Here is a 16,566-nt window from a genome sequence, read left to right as displayed (position 1 = left end):
GATAGAGATTAAGTTCTTCTTCGCTATAAGTTGCTACTTGGGTCCCTTTAAGAAATTTCTGTGTGTCTATCTGTAAATCATGTTTATTTCCTTCCCTCCCTCCATACCATGCCTCAGATACATTAACCTTCCTTCTTCTCTTCTCTTCTCTTCTCTTCTCTTCTCTTCTCTTCTCTTCTCTTCTCTTTTCTCCTCCGCCTCCTCCTCTTCCTCCTTCTTTTTCCCCCTCCTTGAGACAGAGCTTCTCGGTGTAATAGTCCTGGAACTCGCTCTGTAGACCAGGCTGTTCTTGAGCTCAGAGATCTGCGTGTCTCTGCCTCCCGAGTGTTGGGACTAAAGGCGTGGACCAATTCTCAACTGGTAGGTGCTCCAACATTTCACTTCTCCAATCTTGTCCTCCCTGAGGGTCTTTGTGCCATTTGCCTGTGTTTGGGACCCTCTCCCCTCCCTCCCCAGCCTGCCTCTTTCTTGTTCATGACAGCCATAGCTTCACTTCGAAAAAACTGAGGGGTGGGCATGAAAAAGAATGAGATCTTTGTAGGTGGCACCCTGGGGCTGATAGCAGCAACACCTCAGACATTCTAATTTTCAGTCAGGGCTGTGTGACAGTTCCAAACTTTATCTTCCGTGTGTACCGCTCACAACCCTCTAGGACGCATCTCTTGTCTTGCCATTGGGCTTAATGCCTCGGATTCCGCTGTGAAAGTTGCTGTAATTTGGAGTTATGGATTCTATTGGCTTATTTTTGTTTGTCTTCCAACCCTTCCGAGGGTTTCAGTGCCATAAGGGTAGACTCTGCCTGCCTGGGGTTGTCTGCATTTCGCTACACACAGCGTCAGGTCACAGTAGTGTTCCAAGGCCACTTGTGTCCCGGGCTGCACCCTCGCACTGAGCACCCTTTCATTTTGTTGGCTTGAATGTTGTTGGCTTTGTTCTTATGGGATTTGGAGAAAGATACTACCCTGGGCAGTAGCATTTACCGTGAGTCAGGACTCAGGGTGCCTGGGCATGGCATGGGAGGGAGCATTAAAAATCAGGAGAGTTAAAGGGTTGACTTAGGGGATTTGGCTGTAGTCTGCCTTGTTGCAGATGGTCTCTACATCTGGCTAGCACAGAGGGACGGTACAAATACGGTTGTGTTTTTAGGCAAATAATGAAACTCAGAGGAGTCTGAAAACAGCTCAGAGGCCAGTACCTCCCAGCACAGGTGCTGCTGTGTGGCGGTTGCTGGAGCTGTTCCCTTTAAACGGTGACTGACAGCAGCAACGCAATCCGTTATTAGTAAAGCAGAATGAAGCACAGAACCCACCTCCGGTCTCCAGTCAGGCTGGCCGTGAACTCCTTGTGTAACTGGGGATGCCCTTGAACAACATCTCCCCCCCCCCTTTTTTTTATTTGAGACAGGGTTTCTCTGTGTAGTCCCAGCTGTTCTGGAACTCTCTATATAGGCCAGGCTGGCCTTGAACTCACAGAGCTCCACCTATTTTTGCCTCTTGAGTGCTGGAATTAAGGTGTGCACCATCGTGCCTGGCAACCTTGAATTTCTCACCCTTCTGAATGCTGGGATCACAGGTGTGTGCCACCACGTAGAGTTTTGTTTGATACAGGGGATCAAAGCCAGGGGTAAGCAAGTCCTCTACCTATTGACTGCATCCTCCCCCGGAAGTTAAGTTTTAAGGTACCTAAGCTTGAATTAACCAAACCAGTTAGTGCAGCGAGATCATTTTTCTTCTGTTTCACTTCCTTAAAGGTTCACCCTGGTTTCCCCCGATTCCTCTCCTCACCTGTACGTAGGTGCTTTGGGGTTGGAAACTGGAGGGAACTGGGAGAGAGAAATGATCCAGGAAGGATAAAAAAATATATATATATGTCAAACACAAACCCAGCCATGCAGCAAAAGCCCATTTCTGCCTCTCGGCTGGGTAGGTTTCAGTCTCACGGCGGGGAGACGCACATGGACACACGCCCCTAAACCCACACAGACAAAACCCCTCCGCGGAGAAGCCGGTGACAGGAAACTCACTTCTGCACAGGAACTTGGTAATCGCTTTTGCCACTTTCGGAGTGTTCCTGCTGCCTTAGTCACCTCGAACACCGAGGCTCGACACCTCCGACTTGGACTCTTCCCGTCTAGTGGTGGAATCCTTCCAGCGCGAATCAGTGGGAGCCTTGGGGAGGAGAGAGCTGGATCCCAGGAGGAACTCAAGGTAGTGATAGGGTTTGGCTACATCAGCCTTTCCATGGCTATGGGGAGCAACTGAGACTTCCGGAGTCAATCATCTTGGTGTTGAGACACTCATTTGGCATTCTACAACAGGTAAGGCTTTTGTCTCTCTAAAAAATATTCTTCAGTGTCCCGGGGTCTCTATAATTTGGTGATCTCTGTAATTTTGCTGAGTTTCTTTTTCTTAAAGCTATACATTGTAATTACCTTGTTTAATCCATTGTAAAGCGTAGCCCAAACTTAGAGGTGGGGGTGTGCTCTACTGTGTATCCCCTCTCCAAAGTCTTAGCAAGACACAATGAAGTTTCCCTGTCATTTTGCTTTGTTTTTATTTTGAGGTGAGGCCCTGTGGAGCCTAGGCTGGCCAATCTGTAGTCACTTTCCACCTCCCAAATGCAGGGATTACAGGTGTGTGCCCACGAAGCCTGGAAGGTCACACATAGTCCTAAAGCATTAAAAATGTGATTTTCTGGATTTCCGACGTGTTCTCAAATATAGAAAATGCCTCTTTGGGGGGCTGAGCTTGCTCATGTGGGCACTTAAACATCACGCAGTGGCATTTGATGAAAGAAATTGAAGAACCCTCCAATTTTGTTCTACAGGCAACAGTTTTAAAGTTATCTAGTTAGGTAAAGAATATCTATATTTGGATCCAGAATTGTTATCTAGTTAGCCTCAATGCTAATGACCCCTTTCTAGACCTTTCTATTAAATTTAAATTTAGTATCTGAGGTGGTTTCCCACTGCCAATTGATTGCCTGGGTTTAATAATTGATGTTATTGTAGCAATAACATCAGAAACAACAGCAAAAACTTGGGAAATCACTGGTTTAAGGCGTTTTACTAAGTTAAAGTCATGATTGACTTATTCAAGCAGCAAGTAGTTGGTGATCACTCACAGATTCTAAGATGCTGTGCCTGAGAGAAGAGAAATATAAGGAAACCCATTCCGTGGTGGACCTTAGACTCTAGAAGTCCAAGTGAAAAGTACCATTTGGGAAACAGTAGGAGAGGCAGCAGGGTGGCAGAGGTTCTCAGGGCTGTAGGGGTTTCAAGAAGGGTGTAGGAGTGAGCTATAGCAGCCAGGAGGAGTGGGGCCTTCAGAGGGATGGGAACTCAGCAGATGGAGAAAAGGAAGGTTGTCTTAGACCTGGAGGACCGTATGGACTTTACATAAAGAGGAGACTAACTGGCCCACGAAGAGAAGGCAGTTTATCTACTGCAGGAGGAATAGGGTTAGAAAGACAGGATGTGGGTCAAATGGCGGGTTCACTGAGAACAGACTGCTTTGGGTAGCTTTCTAGCCTCCCTTAGCCGTTTTCAGGGAGGCTTGATCAGCTTTGCATCCTTGGGCCACATTCTGCTTTTTCGTAACTGTTTTGCGATACCTCCTGGGCCTCTAACGTTGTTCTTGAGTACATCGTGGATGCAGAGAAAGGCATGTGGGAAACCTCCGTGCCTGTTTTTCACATTTTAAGAGGACTTCCGATCATCTGGGTACCGCGGGTGGCTTTCCTCACGGGAGGTTGACTAGGTGGATAAGCAAGTCTCTGACCCTATAAAAAGTTTCTCCAAAGATTCTGTGAACTTTTCTTGTGGAGAGTGTGAGCCACTTTGGCCACACAGCTATCATTTCCAGGGACATTCCTTTAGAAAGACAGTATGTTATAATAGTGCCTGAACCACGAAAACTGGAATCTATTTAACACAGAAGATGAGCAAGAGCCAAAAGACCCATGTTGAGCCCTGGTTCTACTATTTCTGGGCCGTGGGAACCTCAGATAAGTTACTATTTAAATTGTTACCTCAAAAGGTTGTTGTCGAGATAAAATATACAAGGTGCTTAACTTAGTGTCTAGCTTACAATCAACTCTCAAAGGCCGGCCCTTAGGACTTGTAAAGACTTGGTTATGGACACAAATGAAAATGAGTTGATTGCTGGCCTGAGAGCAGGCTATCTACAAACTTGCCTATTAAACACAGTATTCCTTTTAAGGGAAATTGGGGTGACAGGTAAAAGGCTGGGAATTAACTTTTTATAAATTAATTAATTAAGTGTTTTACATGCCAACCCCAGTTCCCCATCTCTCCTCTTCTCCTACTCCCCCTCTTTTTCCCCATCCCACCTCCCTTCTGCTCCTCAAAGAGGTTAAGGCCTCCCCTGGGAAGTCAGCTAAGACCGAAGTCCTGTCCCCTCACTGAGGCAGGATCAAGGTTCTGTGTCTCCCACTTCCTCCCCACACCCCGTGCCTAGGCTGAGCAAGCAAGGTATCGATAGGTGTATATATATAGAAGGTATATAGAGAGAATGGGCTCTACAAAGTCAGTTCATGCATTAGAGTTACATCCTGGTCCCACTGCCCAAGCCACACCATTGTCACCTGTATTCAGGGGGGAATTAGCATCTTGACCACCAGCTATAGACTAGACACAGGGTTTAGATATTTTATAGTGTCCACATGTGAAAAAAAGAACAGATTAGAAACAGATGTTTTAAGCCTTCTCACACCAGCTCTTCCAACTGCCTAGAGAACTCCTCTGAGGAGCTGCAGATGTTTGTGAACATCTGGATGGATGTCTGAAGGCTGTGGGTGGAATTACAGAGGTTCTTGGAATCTGAGGCAGAGAGAGCGGTTTATTTCTTGGCCCAGTTTGAGTTAAATCACATAATTTTAATATTTTAGTTGCAATGCCAACAAGATCCAACCGAAAATCCATTCCTCAGTGGGATACTTTTGACCACGAGGTCTTGAAGTATTGCTTGAGGGTTTGGATGCTTAGGTTCGGTGAAAGCCCAGGTTTGAAGCTCCGGTTTTTCCTTTCCTCTCTAAATGACGGGTTCACCTGGATTAGAAAGGCCTCCTTTTAGAAGTGTAGTGACAGCTGGTATGCTAATTACGAAGCTGATTCTTAATTTTGTGTCAAGATAAGTCAAATAGCGTTATTGCTTTCCTTCTAAGACCTTCTGAGAATGGAGGGGAGAGATTCGAGGGGCTCTAACTAGAGAAAGGGAGGGACAACAGCCAGAAAGGGAGCCCTGGTTGGGAATTGGAAGGGGATGAGTTGGTCAGTGAGAGAAGGAGGCCTTAAGCGATGGAAGGGATGTCTAGGGAGCAAAGCAGGGAGTGTCAGAAGCACCCGGCCTCTGGCCTGGTCTGCCGTTTCGCCCAGCAGCTGCTTGACCAGTCTCTGGGCAGTCTGCACTAGGAACTGTCGCGCTGTTCTGAGACGCGGATAGCTGTCGTAAGGTCGATTAGTCTGGTTCTGGCTGGACCTCAAAACCCTGGGGGCAGCTTTCATTCTTACCCATCTTACCATAGCCCTGGAATTGAGTCCAGGAATCTGTGTGATCAAAAGCACAAGCCCTGAGATGACAAGGAACCAGTGGCTTTACAGAGGCTATCTCAGAACTGTTAAATGAAGCTCTCTCTTTCCTACCAGGCCCCAAACGCAATATGGTCGCTGGAGACAGTGCTGTGGTGGGACTGTCCTCTCTGTTGTGACTGCTGTTCGAATACAGGAGAGGATTTTCCTTTGTCCTGAATTTATTCCTTAAGATAAGCTTCTGGGTGTGAGAGGACTGGATCAAGGGCCTTTTTAGTTCAATCCTATTCTTATAAGGCGTCTTCTTTAAAACCGCTAAGTCAGTGGTTCTCAACCTTCCAGAAGCTGCAGCCCTTTAAGACAGTTCCTCGTGGTGTGGGGACCCTTCACCATAAACTTATTCTGTAGCTGCTTCATAACTGTAATTTTGCTACAGTTATAAACCGTAATGTAAATATCTTTGCAGGGTATCTTGTATGAGACCCCTAAAGGGGTCACGACCCACAAGTTGAGAATCACTGTGTTAAGGAGCTCAAAGGAAGACATTTGCTAGCAAGGAGAAAGTGCCCAATCATCTCGCCTCTTTCTTTTTCTGTAAAAGGGAATGGAGAAAGTGACCAATCAGCTCCTCTCCTTCCTTTCCTGTAGAATAGAAAATTGGGAAGAAATTTCCAGAGCATTTCTGAATATCCCATGGCATCTTCTGGCGTAAGCTGGGGCCTTCTTATCTTGCCAATTGATTTCTGGTAAAACCAGAGTCAGCAGTGACCTCTTCCCCTTTTCCTAGAAAAGAAAACCAGGGCAGAGCCTGGTGAGGTAACAGGCCCTGTTCTCACCACACCCCTGCGAGTGTGCGTTGCCACCCATCCAGCTTACTGTTGGAGTAACTGGGCAGCGGCATACATGACCTCACGGACGATGATGTCGTGAGAAACACGGTCAGTGAGTTGGTGGTTAATCAAGCCCCCCAAAACAAAGTATCACTCTCTCAGTTTTTATGTTTTATTCGTTATTTACATAATCTGTTGACAAAAACCCTCACTGGTTGAGCAGGTAAGAATAAGGTGACTTTTCAGGGCTTTTCATGGAAAATAATTGCACTGGGCAGTGGTGGCACACTCCATTAATCACAGCTCTGGGAGGCAGAGGCAGGCGGATCTCTGTGAGTTCGAGACCAGCCTGATCTGCAGTGTGTGTTCCAGGGCAGCCAAAGCTACACAGAGAAACTCTGTCATGGAAAACAAAAAGCAAACAAACAAAAATTGCTTTTTGGAAAGTACCAGCGGATAGCCTTGTGTTCTAGAATCAATCCGTGCCGACTTGTAAGAACAGACTGTAGTATTTCCAGAAGTTTTGAAAGGTGCTCAGGTCCCTGGCAGCTGTGGGCCTGTTGATGAGTGTGCTGGAGGACTGTATGCTAGGTGGCCCTCTCTTCTTCCTTGTTCAGTGATCTTGTGTTGTTAGTTAGAAACCAGTCACGGGAGATTTACATTACCAAATCGGCAAACACAACGTGCTGCTCAGAAAAGTATGATGAAAAGTTTAGCTGCTATGCTGATTTTTATGATGAACGGGAAAGGCGAGCCATTAGAAATGAAGGCATTGGGACTGGAGAGATGGCTCAGTGGTTAAGAGTACTGCTCTTCCAGAGGAACCTGGGTAAAACTCCCAGCTCCCACATGACACATCGCAACTCCAGTTCCAGGGGATCTGACACCCTCACTCAGGCATAAATGCAGGCAAAACACTGATGAACATGAAAAAAAAAATTTTTTTTAAAAGAAGCATTCACTACTATAGCTGGCAAATTTAAAAGAAAAAAAAAGAAAGAAGTGAAAGTATTTTGTGTGTCAGAATGCTAAAATAGAGTTTGTTTTTACTTCACTGTAACTGTGCGTGTGCATTTTTAAAAGCTGGAGAAAATAGGAGAGGGCGAGGGAATTTGTGTGCCGCACGAGCCTTGCCGCTAACCTGCAAAGCTTGGGATGGTCCCTTGGGCAGAGCATGGTAACGGGGGCTGGGATCTGGGCCATGCAGAGCTGTGGATGCTGACGGGTTTCCTTTGAGCAGCTGAGACTGGAGGAAGTTCTTGAGCTCCGAGAACTTGAGCAAGCACCCTGTAGACGAGGCCAATGTCATTGCACACTCAGGCCCTAAACGGTTTCTGGACACAGCTCTTCCTTACGTAGACTGAGAACCAGCTAATAGAAAAGCAACACTCTAAGGTCAGAGGTGCTGCATGCCTGTGATCCCAGTACCTGGGAAGCTGAGGCAGGGGGCTTGAGAGCCGGAAGACAGCTGAGCCTCCTGCAAAACTGTCCGAATGCAAAGCAAGCAAACAATAACAACACAGAAAAACAAAAGCAAGAAACTCATCCAAGAGAGCTAGCTGGTCCAACGTCAGAGTATTGGGGGGGAGGATGCACTGCGATAATTATTAGGAAAAATATTGAACCAGCTCTTCACTTATAGTGGAATAAAGTTCCAACAGAGTAGGAGGAAAATAATAAAAGAGGTGAAAGATACAATGAAAGAGACAAAGAGGCCAGAGAGACCGAGAAGAAAACCCATCTTAGGAAGAGGCCGAGGTAGTGGTCTCAGAGGTGGCCAAGTGTGTGTGGAAATAGTTCGGGTTTGATTTTAAAATGAGGGTGTAAACTGGAGAGGATATAGTTCTTCTGAGTTGTGGGTTCTCAGACGTGTGTGTCCAAGAATCACCTGTAGGATGGGGACGTCCTAGGCTGTCTCCTTCATGTTGTCTGTTAGGAAGGAGGCAGGCAGGAATGTGCTTGTATATTTCTGGTGAGTCTGATGTGGACAGGCAATAGGTCCTTGTTTGGGAGACGCTGTAGATTGAAGGGTTATAGTTTAGTTTAGAGGAAACACACTGTGTGTGTGTGTGTGTGTGCGCGCGCGCGCGCATGCTTGTATGTGTGTGTGTGTATTATGGGTGAGGCCGGGGGCTGGAGGCTCATAGTCCAAGAGTCTATCTTACGAAGATATATCAGCAGAGAGCTCGAAGTCAGAAGTTAATTGTTTGTTATCGAAATAACCTAAAACCGGAGGCTGTATTTACTGTACTCCCCTGATGCAGTTAGTACCACAGAATTCCCCTTCATAAGCAAACAGCTTTAGGTACGAATTTGAATCACCCAGGCAAGTTTGAAGACCCATGAATGCTTTGGTTTCAACCAACTGGGAGGTAGTCATTAAAAATAGACTTACAAGCTGGGCAGTGGTGGTGCACGCCTTTAATCCCAGCACTCAGGGGACAGAGACAGGCAGATCTCTGTGAGTTCGAGGCCAACCTGGTCTGCAGAGAGAGTTCCAGGACAGGCTCCAAGGCTCCAAAACTGCAGAGAAATCTTGGAGAGAGAGAGAGAGAGAGAGAGAGAGAGAGAGAGAGAGAATAGATTTACAGGAGACTATGGGGTGATTATGCCAGAAATTACTGGGGGTCTTGGTGAGTGATAATATTATATTAAAGGAAGAGAGAAGGTATCATTTTTTGATAAAATGGAGTAGTAACACAACCAGAGACCTCCTGTACTCACAATAGTACCGACACATTTACATCATAAAATAAGCATCAGAAATAAATGATGTGCACGTTGCAGTAGCTGAGGCCCCGAGACCGTCTGTTTTGCTTGCCTGCCTTCAGAGGATCTGTGACTGTCATACACTTTCAAACAATCTTTAGTGTACCGTCCTCACGTTTCCCATCACCAGAGCTTCTAATCTCTCAGAATAGGATGTGATAAATCAAGAACAAGCCGAGAGCCCATCTTCCCAACAGGGTCTATTGGCTATGAAGTGTCGAATGTTTAGAGTCAGACCTGTAAGCACCTGCTGACTACTCTCATGCCCACATGTCTCAGGTTTGGCTTATGCCCTAGAGCAGCCCTCTGCTTCTTTCCCTGCACCCCACCCATCTACCCACCTCTCTTCCTTTCTCTTTCTTTCCTTCTTTTCAGTTTTTCCTCCCTCCCTTCCCCCAATCCCCTTCTTTTCCCCTCTCTTTCTTTCTGTCTTCCTCTTTTTTCTTTCTTTCTTTTTCCTCCCTCTTTCTTTTTTCTCTTTTCTCTTTTTCTATCTTTCATTATCTCTTTTTCTTTCTTTCTTTCTTTCTTTCTTTCTTTCTTTCTTTCTTTCTTTTTTCTATTTTTCTTCCTTCCTGACAGAGTCTCTCTCAGTGGTCTGCAGTCTGGAGCTCACTCTGTAGTCTAGTGAGGCCTCAGACTTTTGGTGGTTGTCTGCCACTCCTCATGAAGTGCTCAGATTACAGGTGTGAGCCACTAGCCTGACTAGAAGAGTCTGCCTTACTTTCTAAACGATTCATTTATTTTTATTTCATGTTCACTGGTGTTTTGCCTATTATTGGTGTTATGTCTGTGTGAGGGTGTCAGATCTCCTGGAACCGGAGTTACAGACAGTTCTGCACTGTCCTATGGGTGCTAGGAATTGAACCCAGGTCTTCTGGAAGAGCAGTCAGCACTCTTAACGGCTAAGTCATCTCTCCAGCCCCGAAGAATGTTTCTTAATAAGTTTTGGGATTGCCAGTTCTTTTGGGATCTAATGAGAAGCAAAGACCTCTGAGAAAAAGCACATATATCCGAACACGGACATTTGACACACAGCTCAGGAATGTGTATCTAAGTATTCAGAACCTATAGACTTCACACTAAGAACATCAGCCTCAGAGGCTGTCAGTAGCACGGAGGAAGCATTACGGGATGGAGGAAATTAAGTTCTGCTTCTTGTGACGTCAGGTTAGACAGAAATGCTGACTTTCCACTGATGTTGATGGGCAAGATGGCAGCTTGGAGGTACATCGGATCCCTGAGCAGGTTCCTTCTAGAGACTGTGATCACTGCTCTAAGTCTTTCCTTCTGAATCCTCTTCTGTGAACCCAAGGCCAGCTCCCTGTTGGGAGAGCAACTTCCCAGGGTTCCATTTTAGTGTCCTACGTACAGTTATGTGTGACCTCTGACGGCACCAGAAAAAGAAGCTTTTGTGTACAGAGTGGATCAATTCAGACTACAGAGGAGAGTGGCGGGTCAGGGGTCAGCTGACACCTCCAGCTTGCAGTGAAAGGCAACAGGTGGTGTGTGCAATTCCTGAGCATAAGATGTAGCCTTCCCTTCCCTTCCCTTCCCTTCCCTTCCCTTCCCTTCCCTTCCCTTCCCTTCCCTTCCCTTCCCTTCCCTTCCCTTCCCTTCCCTTCCCTTCCCTTCCCTTCCCTTCCCTTCCCTTCCCTTCCCTTCCCTTCCCTTCCCTTCCCTTCCCTTCCCTTCCCTTCCCTTCCCTTTCCTTCCCTTCCCTTCCCTTCCCTCTCCATCCCTTCCCTTCCCTCTCCATCCCTCTCCTTTCCTCCCCGCTCTGTGTCTGTATGTGTGTCTGTGTGTGCATGTGTGTGCATTTGTTCACAGCGTGGGGATTGAACCTATAGCTTCATGCATGCTCTAGGCAAGTGCTCCGGCATTGAACCACATCCCCTGCCCAGATACAGTCTTTCCTCCCTGAAGCTGAACATTGGGCTGGGCCTTGGCAGCTCTGGGGCCACAGTCCTTTCCCTATACAGTCTTTTGACCACAGATGCCATTTGGCCATTGTTGGGTCTGGCAATTTGGGGCAAGCCTCTGAGCATCTCTTCTCGAGCAGAGACTCAACCCCGAATCTGCCCGCTGTAACCAGCCAGCTCTGCTAAGATGACACCACACTACGGAGTCACAGTCATAGGCTGGGCTGCAGGGTGGAGGCGTGAAGTGTGCCCTTCCTCAACCCTCTAGAGAACAAGTATATGAAGCCGGCTAAGAATTCATGAACTATGAGTCGACATTCTCTCTTTCTGGGGTGGTATGACAATTATACCCGTATCTTTGAGATAGAAAATGAGAATCTCAAACAGATACATTCATATAAGGAGTACAAAGTGCCTTCCATCACTGTCTTAATCACTGTACACCTGCGGGTAGGTTTTCTGCCAAGTTCAATATGGATCAGAGTAGTAACATTGCATTCTACGACCCCTAGTCCCAGCCCTCAGCACTCGAGGGCGGGGTTTTAATGGCTAGGCTTACGGGTTTTCTCACTTTACAGTAGGTCCGTACAGCTGTTCTGCCTTTTTTTCTCAGTACAGCACTCCACACGCGACATAAGGAAGTCAACATTTCACTATAAGATAGTCTTCAAGTTAGATGACTGAGGACATACACCTTGCCACAAACCCTTTTCTTTCTCTCTCTCTCTCTTGTATTTTTTTTTATTGGTTGCCACAAAAATTTCTTTATTTTACTCCAACCATGAGCTGAAGGCAGTGCTCACCACAGTGGGGACATCTAAGAACACATGGAATCAGCCCTCCTACCCAGGAACGGGGAAGGGAAAGCCGTATATTTAGAACCAAATTTAAATGATGTAAAGCCATTTTTGTCGGCAACGAATCCCTTCATATAATTTGCTCCACAATGCTTTTCTCCAGATAAAACCTGACTTTTGTCAGCTTCCATATCTTTGGACAGTAACTGACTGAATTTATGTCGGTAGCGGCCCTGGCCCTGCTTATGCTGACGGGGTAGATAGCATTAAAGATCTGTACAGGAAATATGAGGGGTAAAGCCAGAAAGCCCTTACATATCCGCAGTACCATAGTTTCCTACATCTCTAAATCAATATCGTCATTTTATTCCTGTACTTAGGTTCTCAGAGAAACATCTACGACACTGTTGGCTTTAAAATCTAATAGTGAATGTAGGTTCATAATAGTAGTGTGGTCCATTGTAGCAAATGAGACATATGCTTTTTAAAATAAGCACACAGGAATGCATTTTTGCAACCTATAAGCTTTTGTGTATTAAAATCCCTACCCAGTCTCTTCACTTCAAGGTGTATGGAACCCACAGAGACCGGTCCTGGTGTTGCTTTCCAGTCTAAGAGAAATCCTGCTAACTCTCAAAAGGAGCATTTGAATTAACAAAGGGAGACTATAACTGTCTCTCCAAGGCCTGTGGTCAGCTTTATTTCTTTTTATCATCTATATCTTGGGGAAAATAATTAAAACAGCTATTTGGCAATATTAGTATTAAATTTTAGAGCTGTGAAAATATGTGGAGAGTGGGGAGGCCCATGTAAAATTTAGATTGAATGGTCTTTGGATTTCCCCAAGTTCTGCCCATTTGACTTGGGAAAGACCCATCAAATGCTTATCTAGGAGAAAAGTTCAATTCTCTTCCAATGGGCCTTAGATGCCTGTGGTTTCAGTTTAAGACTAGACTGCTACTTTTGAAAATTGTAGTGAAGAAAACAAAACAGAAGGCCAGCGTTTTCAACTGAAGTTCTTGTTTTTGTTTGGTGACCGGCGACGAGGTAACTTTTCACTTCCAGCTTTTCTGGCATAGTGGCCCTTTCTTTGGAGGGCTCAAATGATCACACTTCAGATTTATTTTCTACAGCTATTGATGCTGTTTTGCAGTTAAATTTGGTCATGATTGACTGATTTTCTTTTTCCACAGGTAGATAAGCTCACTATGTTATCCACCAATTACAGCTACCCTTTTTCTCTCCTTGCCAGTTTTGAGAGTGACTATTGGCTCTGGGATACTGTCTCATTAAAACACAGCTCGTGACCACGGTGATACGTGCTTATGATGTGGAAATTATTGTGACGTTTGGAAGAAATTTGATGCTTCAAAATCTCTACATCTATATTTTACCTTTTGAAATTCAAGAATCTTAGATGAGAGGGATTTAAGGTTCTTGGGTCTTACAATTCGATATGCACAGAAAGCACCACCTACCCTGTCCAGACAGGGTTTCTCTGTGTATCCCTGGCTGTCCTGAAACTCACTCTGTAGAGCAGCCTGGCCGCGAACTCACAGAAACCTACCCACCTCTGTCTCCCAAGTGCTGGGATTAAAGGCATACGCCACCACTTTTAATGATGGGAACTAGAGTATAAAGGCTGGCGAGTTTATATTTTAAAGTTAGAGATCTTATAGCTAGCTCTATTGCTTTGTAGTTAGTTTTGGAATTAAAGGAAAATAAAATTTTCAAATGAATACAGTTGACTGTTTCTAAGTACTTCACATGTCAGGAATTTCCCAAAGGAACCAAAAGTATTCAATTTGGGAGCAACTTTTATATACTTTGAAAGACATGTGTACTTGATAAATCATGAGTGTGTTCGTTTTAGCATAAGAGGAAAATTACTTTGTATCATTGTTTGTTCCTTTCAAATGCTAAATATAAATTGGAATGTTAAAAAATTCTTTAAAAGGATTAGTTTAGCAAAGAAGAGAATTTTCATTTAACTGAGAGAAATCTCATGTTTTATTTGTGTAATATCCCTGACTACATTTTCAAATATGTTTTTTGGGTTTTTTTTTACATTTTATTAATTATTATTATTTGTGTGTGTGTGTGTGCGTGTGTGTGTGTGTGTGTGTGTTTGTAAGCATGCCCATGTATAGAAGAAGTCAGAGATTCTTGCCTTCTACTGTGGGATCCAGGGGTCAAACTGGAGGTTGTAAGGCTTGCCTGCCAGCATTTCTACGCTCCAAACTCTGGCTTTGGTTTAACAGTAACTAAGGATCATGTTAGGACACGTATTGCTTGTGAGACACACAGGTTATCAGCAATGCTTCTGCCTGCAAGTTGCACAAGACCTGCCTAACCACAGTGGTTTAAAATAGCCAGCATCCCTTGCTCCATGAACAAGTAGGCAGGAGCCTGCCTGTGTTCTGGAACAGGTTCAAGTCCACAGGCAACTGTCTGCAAAGTGACCTTGGGTTTGGAACTCCCCGTTGGAACCTGGCGGGCTCATCACTGAATACCTACCTGAAAACAATGACTTCCCCAGAATGGCTCAGCAGGCAGGGATCAGGCCACGTGGGCCAGTCTTTTCATTTTCCCTAGCTCCTCCCAGATTCTCCCCACTTCCTTACTCACTCAACTTTATGTTTTTGTCTGTTTTTCTCTTTAAAACAAAAACAAATCCAAAAACCAAGAGACCAATAAGACCGAAAAACCAAACCAAAACAAAATAACCATGGAGTTTGTTGTGTGCTGCCTAAATACTCCTGGGCACGGGGCCTGCCCTGGAGAGTGGCTGACAGACCCAGTGACAGTCCATTGGAGAAAGGTGTTTTTTTTTCCAGTTTCCAGAGGGTATTGAATACAAATAACCTCTTGGTTATGGGTGGGACCCCATGTCTTTACCCCCACTTCAGTGCTGGGACCCTGTCTGGCTTGAACCCGTGTAGGATTTGTGCGTGCCGCCACAATCTCTGTGAGTTCACATGGCATCTGTCCTGCTGTGCCTGGAAGACAGGTTCCTTGGAGTCATCCATCACCTCTTCCTCTTTTAAAGAGACCCTTGAACCTCGCCGGGAGGGGTTAGGACCAAGTCCAACGTCCTTCACTCTCTGCACATTGTCCGGTTGTGGATCTCTGTGCTAATGGACAGGGCCAGTCTCGTAGGCCTACGGGACCAGGCTTGCTGTCATGCGCCCCGTCTCCCCGTCTTCCAGTTCTTACTTCTTTCTGCCCCTTTTCTGTGATGTTCCATGAGCCTTAGAAGGAGTGATAGAAATGCCCCATTAGGTCTAGCACCCAGTGACCCCTTGTTCTTAACACTTAGCATTGAGTCTGCGTTCACCATTTACTGTCAGTGATAGGTGTCAGTGGGGTAAGGATTCTTAAGAATAAGAACTATGTCATCCTTGGATGTGTATGTGTGTGTGTACATTAGTACACTTAGTTCTCAAAATGCATGCTTTGTATGTTGACTGGAAAGAATGTTTTACCCAACATATTTTACAGCTCCACTAAACACCCACAGCATCTCAAAGACCTTCAGATTTTCCAGGGTAACTTTCCCAGCTTAACTTTCTTTCTCTATCTCACCTCTTTGTGTGTGTGTGTGTGTGTGTGTGCATGAACATGAGTGTTCAGACCAGGGGTTGATGTCAGGTGCGCTCCTCTATCATCCTTCACCATGTATTGAGACAGAGCCCCTCACTTGAACCCAGAGCTCATGATTCAGCTAGACAAGACAACCAGCTTGCTGTAGGGATCACTTGTCTCTACCTTCTGAGGCCAAGATTACAGGCAGGCCACCGTGCCTCTTGACACTTCCACGGGTGCTGAGACTCCTGTTCTTACACTTGCATAGCCTGTGCTTTGCCATCCCAGCAGGCCTAGCTTCTCATTCTCCAGCTGTAGCCCGAGGTCCAGGCAGAGCGATCTGTCTGGCTCTAGACATGTAAGCGGTATAACTTCTTCAGGCCTTTGCACGTTCCCCTCTTTTTGCTTGGTGAAACTCCTTTTCTTTCCAGATTCTATCCAACGCCACTTTCTGTGAGACACTTGGAGAGGTTTCAACCATTGCCAATCCTCCCTGCTTCCACCCTAACCTTTAACATCCTTCTCTGCACAGACCAGAGGAAGTCCAGCTTTCTCCGTAAGTCTGTAGTAGGGTCTGAAGCCTGAGCACCCCTCAACTCCACCCTATCCCATTCGTTTCCAGTCTGCCTTCTTCTTTGATGCATCTGCTTCATTAACCAGTCATCTTGTGTCTCCATTTGTTGCTTCCCTAGCAGCAGATCTGCATCTTGTCTCCACAGCCGGCTAAATTCCAGACGAACAGGGACGCCCGTGACTGGCGAGCGCTGTGTGTAAAGCAAGCAAGTAAGAAAAGTTGCTTAAACGGTAGATGAAATACACAGACGTCAGAGGTTAAGTGAGAGCGCGGGTGATAGGAGCGCTGTTTCTTTGGGATGCTAAGCCCTGCTTTATTTGTGTCTTAATATAGGTCTCTCTACCAGCATGGGTATAGTGCATAGGAGAAACCTCTAAGCTGGATGTGGTAGTTCACATCTGTAATTTCAGCACTTGGGAAGCTGAGGCAGGGGGATTGTTGTGAGTTCAAGGCTAACCTGGGCCATGCTGTGAGAATGTTGTCTAAAAGAACACACACACACAGACATACACATGCACACACGCACATGTACGCACACACG

General features: G+C 45.7%; 1 protein-coding gene across 2 annotated transcripts in view; it reads left to right on the top strand.

Moving 5' to 3' along the window:
• Positions 1-231: 231 nt before the first annotated feature.
• Rhoh (ras homolog family member H) overlaps positions 232-16,566 on the top strand; it is a 37,382-nt gene continuing 21,047 nt past the window's right edge. Inside the window, exon 1 of one of the 2 annotated variants that reach the window (XM_085691841.2) lies at positions 232-360. The gene's annotated coding sequence lies outside the window, so the exon portion shown is untranslated. Of the gene's footprint in view, positions 361-1,731; positions 2,318-16,566 lie in introns of those variants that run through there. The other variant, XM_048414981.3, reaches the window with a different exon arrangement.

This window comes from Myodes glareolus, chromosome 8, assembly GCF_982192425.1.
Source record: "Myodes glareolus chromosome 8, mMyoGla1.1, whole genome shotgun sequence".
NCBI lineage: Eukaryota > Metazoa > Chordata > Mammalia > Rodentia > Cricetidae > Myodes > Myodes glareolus.
The sequence above is the reverse complement of the archived record's forward strand: the minus strand, read 5'-3'. Positions and strand labels throughout refer to the sequence as shown.